The sequence below is a fragment of the Tyto alba genome, unplaced genomic scaffold (genome assembly GCF_018691265.1).
Source record: "Tyto alba isolate M040663 unplaced genomic scaffold, T.alba_DEE_v4.0 Super-Scaffold_200000146, whole genome shotgun sequence".
Lineage (NCBI taxonomy): Eukaryota > Metazoa > Chordata > Aves > Strigiformes > Tytonidae > Tyto > Tyto alba.
In genome coordinates this window covers 597,788-608,948 of record NW_024881288.1, presented here as the reverse complement: position 1 = coordinate 608,948, position 11,161 = coordinate 597,788, and the positions used below count along the sequence as shown (strand labels likewise).

Genomic DNA, 11,161 nt, shown 5'->3' with positions numbered 1-11,161 from the left:
TAGTGTTGTCTGTATAAATATATGTACCCTGACCAATAAACACACACATGTAGATTGATGCTCTATCACCCACATTGAACCCGTCTCAGCGTGTCGTTCGTCCACGGCTCCGCACTTTACCTGCTTCTGTCCTTCTCTGTTACGAAGGGCTTTCATCTGCAGTGAGGGCAACACAAGGAACGGCTCCCTTGCAGGCTGTGGTATCTGCTATCACTGAAACCTCTCACAAGAGTCCTTTATAAAACTGGAAAGAAAGCCAAGGCAGTTCATAATATATAGAGAATAGCAAAGCCCTTACCTAAATGAATGAATGAGTGAATGTCTTGTTACGGTAAATACAAACTACTTGAATACTGAATGCTTGCCCTGAACACAACTCCAATAGAAACATTTGATTTTACTGCTAACAGTACTTATCTCAAAAAATCAAAAGGCAGCCAGCATTGTTGGAAACTGGAACCTTACAGATGTCTAAATATACTGCCTTATGGTAACTGCAGAACCAAGATTATTATTTTTTTCCTTTTTTCTGACTGCTTTTCAAGTTGTGAGTGGGCGTATCTTAATTAATCCAATAATGATTTTTGAGATAGTGATTGATGTAGTTTAAACCTGGCTGGCAGCCAAGCACCACACAGCTGCTCACTCACCCTCCCCTCCCTCGGGGGTGAGGGAGAGAAATGGCAGGGTAAAGCTAAAGAGACTCGTAGGTTGAGATAAAAACAGTGTAATTTTTTTTTTTTTTTTCAGTAAAATACAAAGGGGTAATGCACAATGTGATTGCTCACCACCTGCCCACTGATGCCCAGCCCATTCCCAGCCAGTGATCCCAGAGAAGTGAAGATCCCAAAACTGCAATCCCAGAAGCGAGAGCCCTCCCTTCCCGACCACCCCTCCTCTATACACCGAGCACGACATTACATGATGGGGATTATTTCACTGGCTAATTTGTGTCCAGTGCTCTTGCTCTGCTCCCTCCCAGCTTCTTGTGCACCCACGCACAGGCAGGACATGGGGAGTTGGAGAGTCTTAGAGCTCTCAGCAACAACTGAAAACATCAGTGTATTAGCAAGATTCTTCTCCTACCACACCCATTACTGAATCCAAAGCACAGCACTACTCCAGCTGCTAAGAAGGAAAATGAACTCTATCCCAGCCAAAACCAGGACAGTATCCACCCCTTATTCCATCCCATTTATGTTATGCTCAGGTTCCATGTTTCCCAGTACGTTCTAAGGAATCACCATCCCATTTCCTGGTTTTTGAGGTATACACACAGATATCATTCCCTTAGGCTCTAGGCCATCCCTCTAACATGTATAGTGAGTTCATATAGTCCATAAGTTTGGGGTCCACTGTCATGACAGTCTTTTAAGTCAGGCGGGGTGATGTGCTGTTGGTTCGGTGGGTGGAGCGGGTGGTCTTGGGCACAGCAGGAGGAGGGCACGTAGCCTCTGCTACATCTGGAGCTCCTAGCAGCTGTATCTGGTGTGGTCCATGCTCACAGATTGCGGGCTGAAGATGTTGATCTCAAGGAAGTTGCTGGGCACCAATTCAGTCCTGAATCTATCAAAGTTCATTTCTCATTAACCTGGGTGATTCTTAATCTGATGTCGTTAGTATAATATGTACCAACCGTAGTGATGACCATCTTCAATAACAGGGTTATTTAGCAATTAACATCATACAGTTCAATTCATCAGCTATTTTTACCCAAAACCAAATCCCCTTGAGGCACACATTTGAATTCCCCGTCCTTCTGCATTACCCACCAACTGCACCCGGGTCCTTGGGCAAAAATAATCCCACGCATGAGTTTACCTTTACCAGAGGCAGGAATAACCCAGACTGTCTCCCCCAGCATAATTTTAATGTGCCCTATGGGGACTTTATCTCCATCTACAGTACGTAGGAGGTTTGACTGGGCAGGTCTATCCTGGTTGGCAGATTCTCTAGTATCTGAAATCCTGTTCACCTAAGGCCTCTGATTTTGGTACACTAAAATGCCAGGTGTTTAGTCTAATGACTTTTAATTGTACAAGGAATCACTAGGCGTTCCTCCACAGTAACTGAATTACTGAATTCTAGTTATCTTGAAAGAAACGCTATGGGTTCAGCTTGTGTTCTCGTTTCACTGCTAAAAAAAAATTGAAACTAAGCAAAACAATTCAACAAAAAGCTGTGTAAACCACATCCTGTCGATGTTCCCCACCCTGCAGCCCTTTACTCAGCAGCCTTTTCACTTGTGTGATGAAAGGCACACGCAGACCCACAGAACACACGGTGCGAGAGCACACTCACCAAAAAATACTTACATATCCCACAGGAGTATCTTGAATACCGACTTTCTGAAAAAGGAGAACATTTTGTATCCGTTGCCTAGTCACCACCGGTAGAATGTTTTAGGTGACATGAACATGTTTGAATGGCTCAAACACATTCAGTGCCACTGCAGGCAGGACACCTCACCATCTACTGAGGGCCTCTGCGGCCCTGGGAGGGCAAGAAGCCGAAAAGGCTGGCAGCACTGAAGGCTCATTTCACTGTCATTAGACCCTGAAAGCAGTTAGCTTTCCCAGGGAAATAAAATGACTTCTCTTGCATTTAATATTTGAAATGTGATTTAAATGTTAATAATTAATGTCAGAATACTTTTAATTTCTATCAGTGAAAGCATATGCTGCAGTCTATTCCATTTCCAGTGGGAAGGAAACTGTGGGTGCTGTAGTCTTTTGTTATTAAAGCATTACAGTAGCAGTGTGAGTCAGCTAGAAATGTGAATTTGTCACAATTTCCTTGTCAGATAATATTTACAGTGTTTCAGAGTGTATGTATGTGATCAGCATTTTGTACCCACTTGGAAATTGTATCTGGACATCTCCTTTCATGGTTTGAGTTCACACAGGCCTGGTTCCTTCAGTGCTGGTGAGGTATGAAGCCTAATCCAGCTGCAGCACACTGCTAGTGTCACGGGTCTGTCCCATTTACTGTTCACAGTCCCACTAGCAACCTCTGCAATGTTTGTTCTTTACGATAGCTATGCCATTGCAATTCAGAGTATAAGAAAGCCTTTGGGCAAGCCAAGAGTGCCAAGATCTTTAGTTTATGCTGGTCATCATTGTTTCTCAAAAAACATTGAGACATATCAAAGCAGTATCCTAGAAAAGTAGTACACGGGAGGAAGGAAGGTGAAGGAAGACACATGGTTAAAGAAAGTCACAAAGAGCTGGGGCAAACGTCCACACTACATCATGCATTGGCCTTCCCCTGCTCCCTCCCTTTTCTGAAATCCAGTGGAGCTGAAAACAGTATGCACATCCACCAGAAGAACAGAAAAGTTGACACAAGAAAAACAGAATAAAGTAAAAAAAGCCCTGCACAGATAAAGCCACCAGAAAATAATTATCTAAAAGTCCCACAGCTTTTAGAAACACTTAGCAATTTTAATATATCATAAAAGAAACTGGCAAAAAAACAATTCAAAGAGCATAAAAGAAAAAAAAGAACTACTCATCCAGCACTATCACAAAAATGAAACAAAAATGTTCCCGCTAACAGCCCAATTTGCCGCTTCCCGCCCCCCGCCCAGACCCCCCCCCCGCCCAAGGGGCTCGCTCCCCTCACCGCCACCCGTCCCGCCCCGCCCCGCCCCGCCCCGCCCCGCCCCGCCCCGCCCCGCCCCGCCCCTCTCTCTCCCGCGCACCGCGCCTGCGCCGGAGGGGCCGGAGGCGGCGCGCGACCGCCGGGCTGCAGGACCGCGATCGGCGCGCAGAGCGCCCGGCGGCACCGCGCACGGGGGGGGGGGCGGCGGCGGCGGCTCCTGACCGGGAGGAAGCGACGGGCGAGGCGGCGCCGCTCCGCAAGCACCGCCGCGTCACGGTGCCGGTAACCGCGGAGGGAGCCGCGATCGCTGCAGAGGGCGCCCCCACCGCGCCTGCGCGGCCCCGGGGCTGCAGGACCGCATTTTCGGGGAGCAGCCGGGAGCCCGCAGGAAAACACACAAAACCGGCACCAAAACTGCACCTCGAGCCGCGCTGCGGGGGCCGCGGCGGTAGAGAGGGCTGCGCCGGGCCACGCACCGCAGAGAGCAGCGCAGGTGTCCGGCGGCCGGGCCCGCGAAAACTACAGCTCCCGGCATGCCCTGGGGCAAGCACAGCATGGCCACCTGCCGTCCAGAGCCGGAAGACTACAGCTCCCGGCATGCCCTGGGGCAAGCACAGCATGGCGCCCGCCGTCCAGTGCCGGCAGACTACAGCTCCCGGCATGCCCTGGGGCAGGCACAGCATGGCCACCTGCCGTCCTGAGCCGGAAGACTACAGCTCCCGGCATGCCCTGGAGCAAGCACAGCATTGGCCACCTGCCGTCCAGAGCCGGAAGACTACAGCTCCCGGCGTGCCCCGGGAGGCAGCTCGCCCTGCGCTCTCCCCCTGCCGGCACACAGAGCAGAACTCTCCCAGAGCTCCGAGGGTGCCGCCGGGGGTGCCACGGCCAGGCGATCCGTAAGGCTTCAGGTAGTTGTTGCATAATTTTTGAAATGAAATGTGTTCCTCTGTCCGAGTCTGTTCTTTCTATGAATCCATATCTGGGATAATGTTTTCCAATAACACCTTGGATACCTTGGTTGCCATTGCCCTTGGTGTGGGGGATTGCTTCCACCCAGTGAGTTAAGTGAGCCACTAATACCAACAAATACTTCCACCCTTGTATTTGAGGTAGCTCTGTTAAGTCTACCTGGAGGCTTTGTACGGCTAGCTCCTGTTCCCCAGCCACCTTTTTCTCATTACCTTTTTGTTCACTTTTTAACAAATCAGACATCAATCAACTAGTTGTTTAGCCTCCGTATATATTCCTATACACCCATATTGTCTAAGAAAATGATCACAAAGTGATTGCGTTCCCCAGTGTATTTTCTGATGTATTAATGACAGAATTTCTCATGATCGTGTTTTATTTAACATCTACCTTCCATCTGGTAAAGTCCATTTTCCTTCTGGATCTTCCCCCCCCCCCCTTATTTTTAAGTATAACCTTCTCTTGTTCTGTGAAATTTGGGGCTAAATTCTCATAATCCCCCGTTGTTATTACCAATAAAACTACTGATGATAATTCTGTAGCTGCTTCTCTGGCTACTTAATCTGCTAAATTATTCCCCCTTATTTCCATTGATGCTCCCCTCTGATGTCCTTTCACATGCACAATTGCAATTTCTGTAGGGAGCTTCAGGGCTTCTAAAACTTCTGATCAGCTGCTTGTGTACTAGCTCCTTCCCTTTTGTATTTATAAGCCCTCTTCCTTCCCATATTTGTCCAAATGTGTGGACCACTCCAAATGCATACTTTGAGTCTGTGTACACTGTCCCTTCCTTATCTCTCAAATATACCAATGTCTGTTTTAGGGCATAGAGTTCACAGGCTTGTGCTGACCACCCAGCAGGTAATTTCCCCTTTTCAAACACTTCCATCTTCTGCCCCTCGATAATTGCATAACCCAATATTCTTTTTCCTTCTAGGCATCAAGAGGACCCATCAATAAATAGTTTTTCCCTATAGGGCAAAGGTTCCTCTAACAGATCTTCTCTTATTTTTGTTTGATAACTTATAAAATCCACACAGTCATGCTCTGGTTCCTGAATATCCTCCCTGATTCTCCTCCCATAATTCTAGTAATTTAACCACCAGTTTTCCTTCATCCAGCACCACACCTATTCCTAATTGCACTTGTAAATCTCTACCTAGCAAATTACATCCTACCCCTGGCATTAACAACAGATCATTAACAGCATATTGATCTTCCCCTTGTATTAACACATTCTTTATAACTGGGACCGAAACCCCTTTGCCTTTGGCCCATACAGCCCAGGCTGTATCTTTTACATAATCTTCCTCCTGGGGACTTAATTTCAAATTTATCAAGGGCTCTTCTGTTGGTATACCCCCCAGGAGGTAGAGCTCCTGACACCCCTAATGATTACCACCCTCATCCTGTTGGGTTAAATAATTATGTACTGGATGGTAATGCATAATCAGCTGATGTACATGAGTTAGTTTTTAGCTGTAGGAGCAACTTCCCTGAAATTATGTGTGAGAAGGTACAATTAGAGAGGGGAAAACCTGGGAGAAGGCTCTCTGAAGTCCTCTTGGTATACAGAAGGAGCTTGTTATTTCACCTCCTGTTTAGGTTTTACTGATCTGCGAGCAGCTGCAGGCAAACCCTAGTGAGGCCCAGCATCAGCAAGACTCGGCATCAGCCCCTAGAACAGGCTCTGATCGTACAACTGCTCGGTGGGCTCATGACCCTTGTCTCTGAGCCATTCTCCAACAGTGAATCACTCTCCTCACTCCTCTTTAAACACTTCAGGACACTGCTGGCTGCCTTTGCAATCAGTTCACGCTGGATTGTGTTGATCGCTGCTGGATAATGTTTTGCTTCCTGACCCCCAGCACAGCCAAGGCCTTGTCAGCAGAGCTGCTCCCCAGCCCCTTCTCCTGTCACTTCAGGGTGTCAGTCTCTCCAAGGGGCAAGACCTGGACATTGTCCTTCTTCTGTCCTGTGAAATTCCTGACAGGACAGTCCTCTCATCTGCCAGGTTTCATCTAAATAGCATCCCTAGGGCACAGGAATGGTCCTCTCAATTTACTGTCATTGACAAACACTGTCAGAATTGCCTCCTCTGGGTCATGGATAGAGTTGTTAAATTGCCTAGATCCCAGGAGATTTCCCTGTGCTTCCCCACAATGCCCCAGTATCTCCCACTGGCCTCCAGGTAGAGTATGACCCCTTCACCACAGCTCTCTGAGCCTGAGCCTCCAACTGGTGTTTCACCTCTCTGTCTGTTGACCCACCCAGACTGTAATGGCCTAACGTGGGTACGAGAATATTGTGGGAGATCATGGCCAGTGTCTTGCTGCATTGGAGGTACCTGACATCCACTGTTCTTATGTCACGCACAAAAACATTTACTTCATCCTGCAGGCAATCAGGTTAGCGGGGCATGATTTACCCTTGGAAAATACCTGCCAACTGAATTTGGACATTTTCTTCTCTTTTAGGTGCCCAGGAACGTCACCCAAGAGGACTCTAACTGATGGCACAATCCTCACCAAAGAGAGCTTGTACAGCCTGTGGTTCCCTGGGTGGCCCTTGTGGGCCCTTTCAAAGATGGCTGCAACATTGGCTTGTCCTCTCCCACAAGAAGCCTCTACCAATCCCATGACCTCTTAAAACGCATATGCCAAAAAAAATCCATATTCCAGTCTAACGTCATTGCCAATACCCTGCCTGGATTACCACGTACTTAATTTCTCTAATCTTTCATGAATTTGCACCTGGCCAGGATACAATGAACATTTCTCACGTCACCTTTTCAGATGCAGACTGCCGAGGCAAAGGCCCTTTCCATTATTCTCCAGTTTTTTCTTCCCTTATTGTTTGTACCTTCAGACAACTCTCACCTATGTTACTCTTTTGAACTTCAGGGAGTAAAAACTGTCAACAGCCTCATTGTCTCCTTAGTCAACACTTTAATTGTGCTTATATCTATCTTTGTGTATTTACCTACCTAAGGTATTTCTCCTGACAGTAGCCCTCGCATAAGGCAACCTCATTAGTGATATCTTGTATTTAGTATATGCTTCTGGATCAGTCTTTATTGATCAAGAAACTTTATCATACTTTAGATTTCTTTGTTTCCAAGGAACTAAAACCCTTCTGTGCCTGTGGGCAGCCAGTTCTCTAAGGACAGCAGTGGGAGGTGGTGCAAAGGACCTGTAAGATCCAGCTGCAGAGATCAGTGGAGAAGACTGATGTAAGGAGAAGTGATGCAAGTCCCAGGGGGCCAATGTGAGAAATGGTGAGACTGGGCAATGAGGATCCAGGTTGTCCATACTGTGTTGGACCCCAAGGGACTGTCCAGACCTCCCAAGGAGACACTGTGCATCAATATCAGAGACAGAATGTTGTTATCACCTCTTCTCTAAACTGAAATTAATATAATATGCTCTTTATAATGAAGAATCATTTTTATTAGATATATTTGGAAATGTTCCTCCTTAACTACATTCCAAAATGTATTCAATTAGCTGTAAAACTCTAAAGACTTCAAGAAAATAAGAGAAAAATGCATGGCTTGTTAGGACATTCTGTATTTTAATGAGCCCCATGTTGTGTTTGGCCCTGAGTCCATGAGCCTCAGATACTAAGAGGAGACTGAGCAAAATACTCAAGAAGTCAGAAGAAAACCCAAAGTACCTTGAAGCATTGATTGGCCCCACTGAGGGCCATTACTGACAAAGCCTCCCCATGGGCTCGTTAGAGCAGATAATTGGAGGCTGTGGCTGTAGGTAGGCAAAGGCACTGTGCAGGTGGCTGTAAGGCTGCAAAACCCCTTGGTTTGTTTTATGAAGCAGAAAGGCCAAGCCCTGACTTTCCAGGCATTGGGATGGCAGGTCCTGTTCCTCAGGGCTCTTCCTGGGGGCAGTGGGGTGTGAGGGTGAGCAATGTCATGTGTAGGGAAACTGCACAACACCCCCCAGCTTCCCCAATAAGGGGAGAGGACAAAACAAGTTTCAGAACCTGAAAATAAGGTTTATCTTGGTAGGCCTCAGCAACAGAGGCGACTACCATAGTCAAGGGGACAAAGAGCTTGTTCTTGTGTGGCCTTTCAGCCCTTCCAGAGCCCTTGGCCACCAATACTGCAGGCTTCTTTCTACTGTCCTCTTTATGCACCTTTTTCCCTTCAGGCTGTTCACATCCGTCTTGCTTTCCCACTGAGCTGTCACCCCAGCATTTCTGTACCTTCACTGAAGTCTCTCCACTCTCGCTGGCTGCTCCTTGAAAAACAATGCTGTGGGCTTTTTGAGAGTCCTTCTGGGCACCTCCTATGCCACAACACAACCCTTGTAGTGAGATTTCCTTCCCTCACATCCAGACTGAGCTTTCCAAGCTGAACTTTGTGGAGCTTTCCTTCTCTTCCCACTACCAAGAAAAGCTCCATCATCTCTGAAACCATCCTTCAAGCTGCAGGCATCTGCTACAGTGCTCTGAGCCTCCACTTTACCAGGCTAAGGAACCCCACGTCCCTCAGCCTCTCTACACAGGCACCAAATTCCATCCTCACAGATCTCCTTAGGACCTTTTCCATTTTCCCCTCCATTCCTCCAGAACAGGGAGCCCCACCCCCAGACACAGTAGCCCAGATGTGGCCACACCAGTGCTGAGTCAAGGGGCATGATAATTCCCTTGTCTGGTTGGCCACACTCCTCCTACCGCTCCCTGTGTGCACTTGGCCTTATTCATGCTGATCATGCCCCGCTGGCTCACATGGCATCCCTTGTAATGTCCAGGCTCTTCTCACGATGGTCAGTCCTGGGCTGGTCAGGTCCCAGCCTGCCCTCCTGTATGGGGTTATTCTCTCCCCAGTAAAGGACTGGCCACTTCGACTTGTAAAACTTCATGAGGTTTCTATCCCCAAATCCCAGAGATTCTCAAGGTGCCCCACGAGTGAATCTCCAATTGGCCAGATTTTAATATGTGCATACATGTGGCTCTCCCTGACATGTGATGCCTCAGACAAAATAATAGCATGAGGAATTGTAGGACACTAGAGATAAGAAAAGGAGGCCCCTGTGTTCAGTGGTATTGCAGACCAAGATAGGAATTTCCCTGGTGGTCAGCTCAGAAACACAAAAAGAGCTGTGAGGGAAGAGGAAGGTGGGAGATTTTCATGGATGGGTACAGGGATGGTCAAGGGGAAGTAACTAAGAGTGGGTAAAGAGGGAAAAAAAGAAAAGGTGAATCACAGGAAATGATCAGGGCTGTTTCAGGGTACCAGCCAAGCAACCCTGAATTTGAACTACAATGCCTGGAGAGGGACAAGGAAGCCACAGATCACCTGACCAAATGTTGTGGCTTCCTGTTAGAGAATGGCACAGAGACAAGGGTCCTGAGCCTACCGAGCAATTGTACGACCAGAGCCTGTTCTAAGGGCTGATGCTGCCTCGCTGATGCTGGGCCTCACTAGGGTTTGCCTGCAGCTGCTCGCAGCTGCTGATACATGAAGAATGTCAAGGACACTTCGGCCTTGTGTACTCGTGGTGTGTCGAAAACAGGTTGAGAGGAATTGGGAATAGTGGTCTGAGAAACCCAGTGTTATGGTAACGATGGTCTGAGAAACATTGTGTTATGGTACTGTTGTGTATCAAAAACAAGTCAAGAGGAATTAGAAATAGTAACATGAGAAACTTAGTGTTATGAGCAGCTTGTGCTGTTAGCTAACTGCAAGTAGGTGGACCGTGCGAATACGACCTTTAGAGCTTAAGCCAATCAGCTAGTGACTAGTAGGCATAATAATTAGCGTTGTCTAATTATTATAAAAATATAATAATTAGAGATAATAAGTATAAAAATATGTACCCTGGACTCAATAAGGACACAAGTAGATTGATGCTCTATCACCCACATTGAACCCGTCTCGGCATGTCGTTCTTCCGTGGCTCCGCAGCTTCCTTCAGTTGTCACCAGGAACCTGAGTGCTTTCCTTCCCATCATGAAGGCAAGATGTGTGGTGGAAGGAAATGTTGAATCATTTATGCTGGCAGCAACCTCAAGAGATTCCTAGGCCAAACTCTTGCTCAAAGCAGGGGCACCTATGGGCTCAGAACAAGTTGCTCAGGGCTTTATTCACTTTGAGCTTCAAAAGCTGCAAGAATGGAGATGACAGAAGCTCTCTGGGAAATCTGCTCCTGTGCATGACCGCCTTGATGGGGAGAAAGTTTTTCCTCCCTTGTTTCAGTTGATGCCCATTGGCCCTCATCATCCCATCAGGCACAACAGTGAAGAGCCTGGCTCCATTCTCTTTCTGATATCAAGAACATACAGGAAGGCTGTTATTAGGTCTTCTCATCACCTTCTCCTCTCCCAGCTTTGCACTTTTGCAGTAAGGAAGGCCAACGACATCCTGGGCTGCATTCGGAGGAGCACTGCCAGCAAGTTGGGGGAGGTGATCCTTCTTCTCTGTTCAGCACGGCTATGATTTGTTGTGCTCAATTCCCTCAGGGTTTTCAACCCCACCAACTTCACTCACACTGTAGTCAAAGCTGCCCTCCACATCTTCCACCAGTCCCGCCCTGTCTTCTTGTGAAAAACTCTTCCAGGAGAGCATTCC

The 11,161-nt window shown here is 47.5% G+C and overlaps 1 long non-coding RNA gene across 1 annotated transcript; it reads right to left on the bottom strand.

The window, feature by feature from the left end:
* Positions 1–1,331: 1,331 nt before the first annotated feature.
* On the bottom strand, positions 1,332–4,078 carry LOC122153580. Its single transcript, XR_006165459.1, has 3 exons — positions 3,826–4,078; positions 2,316–2,348; positions 1,332–1,566 (listed from the first exon to the last, which is right to left on the bottom strand). It is a non-coding gene; the product is annotated as an uncharacterized LOC122153580 (long non-coding RNA).
* Positions 4,079–11,161: the final 7,083 nt, after the last annotated feature.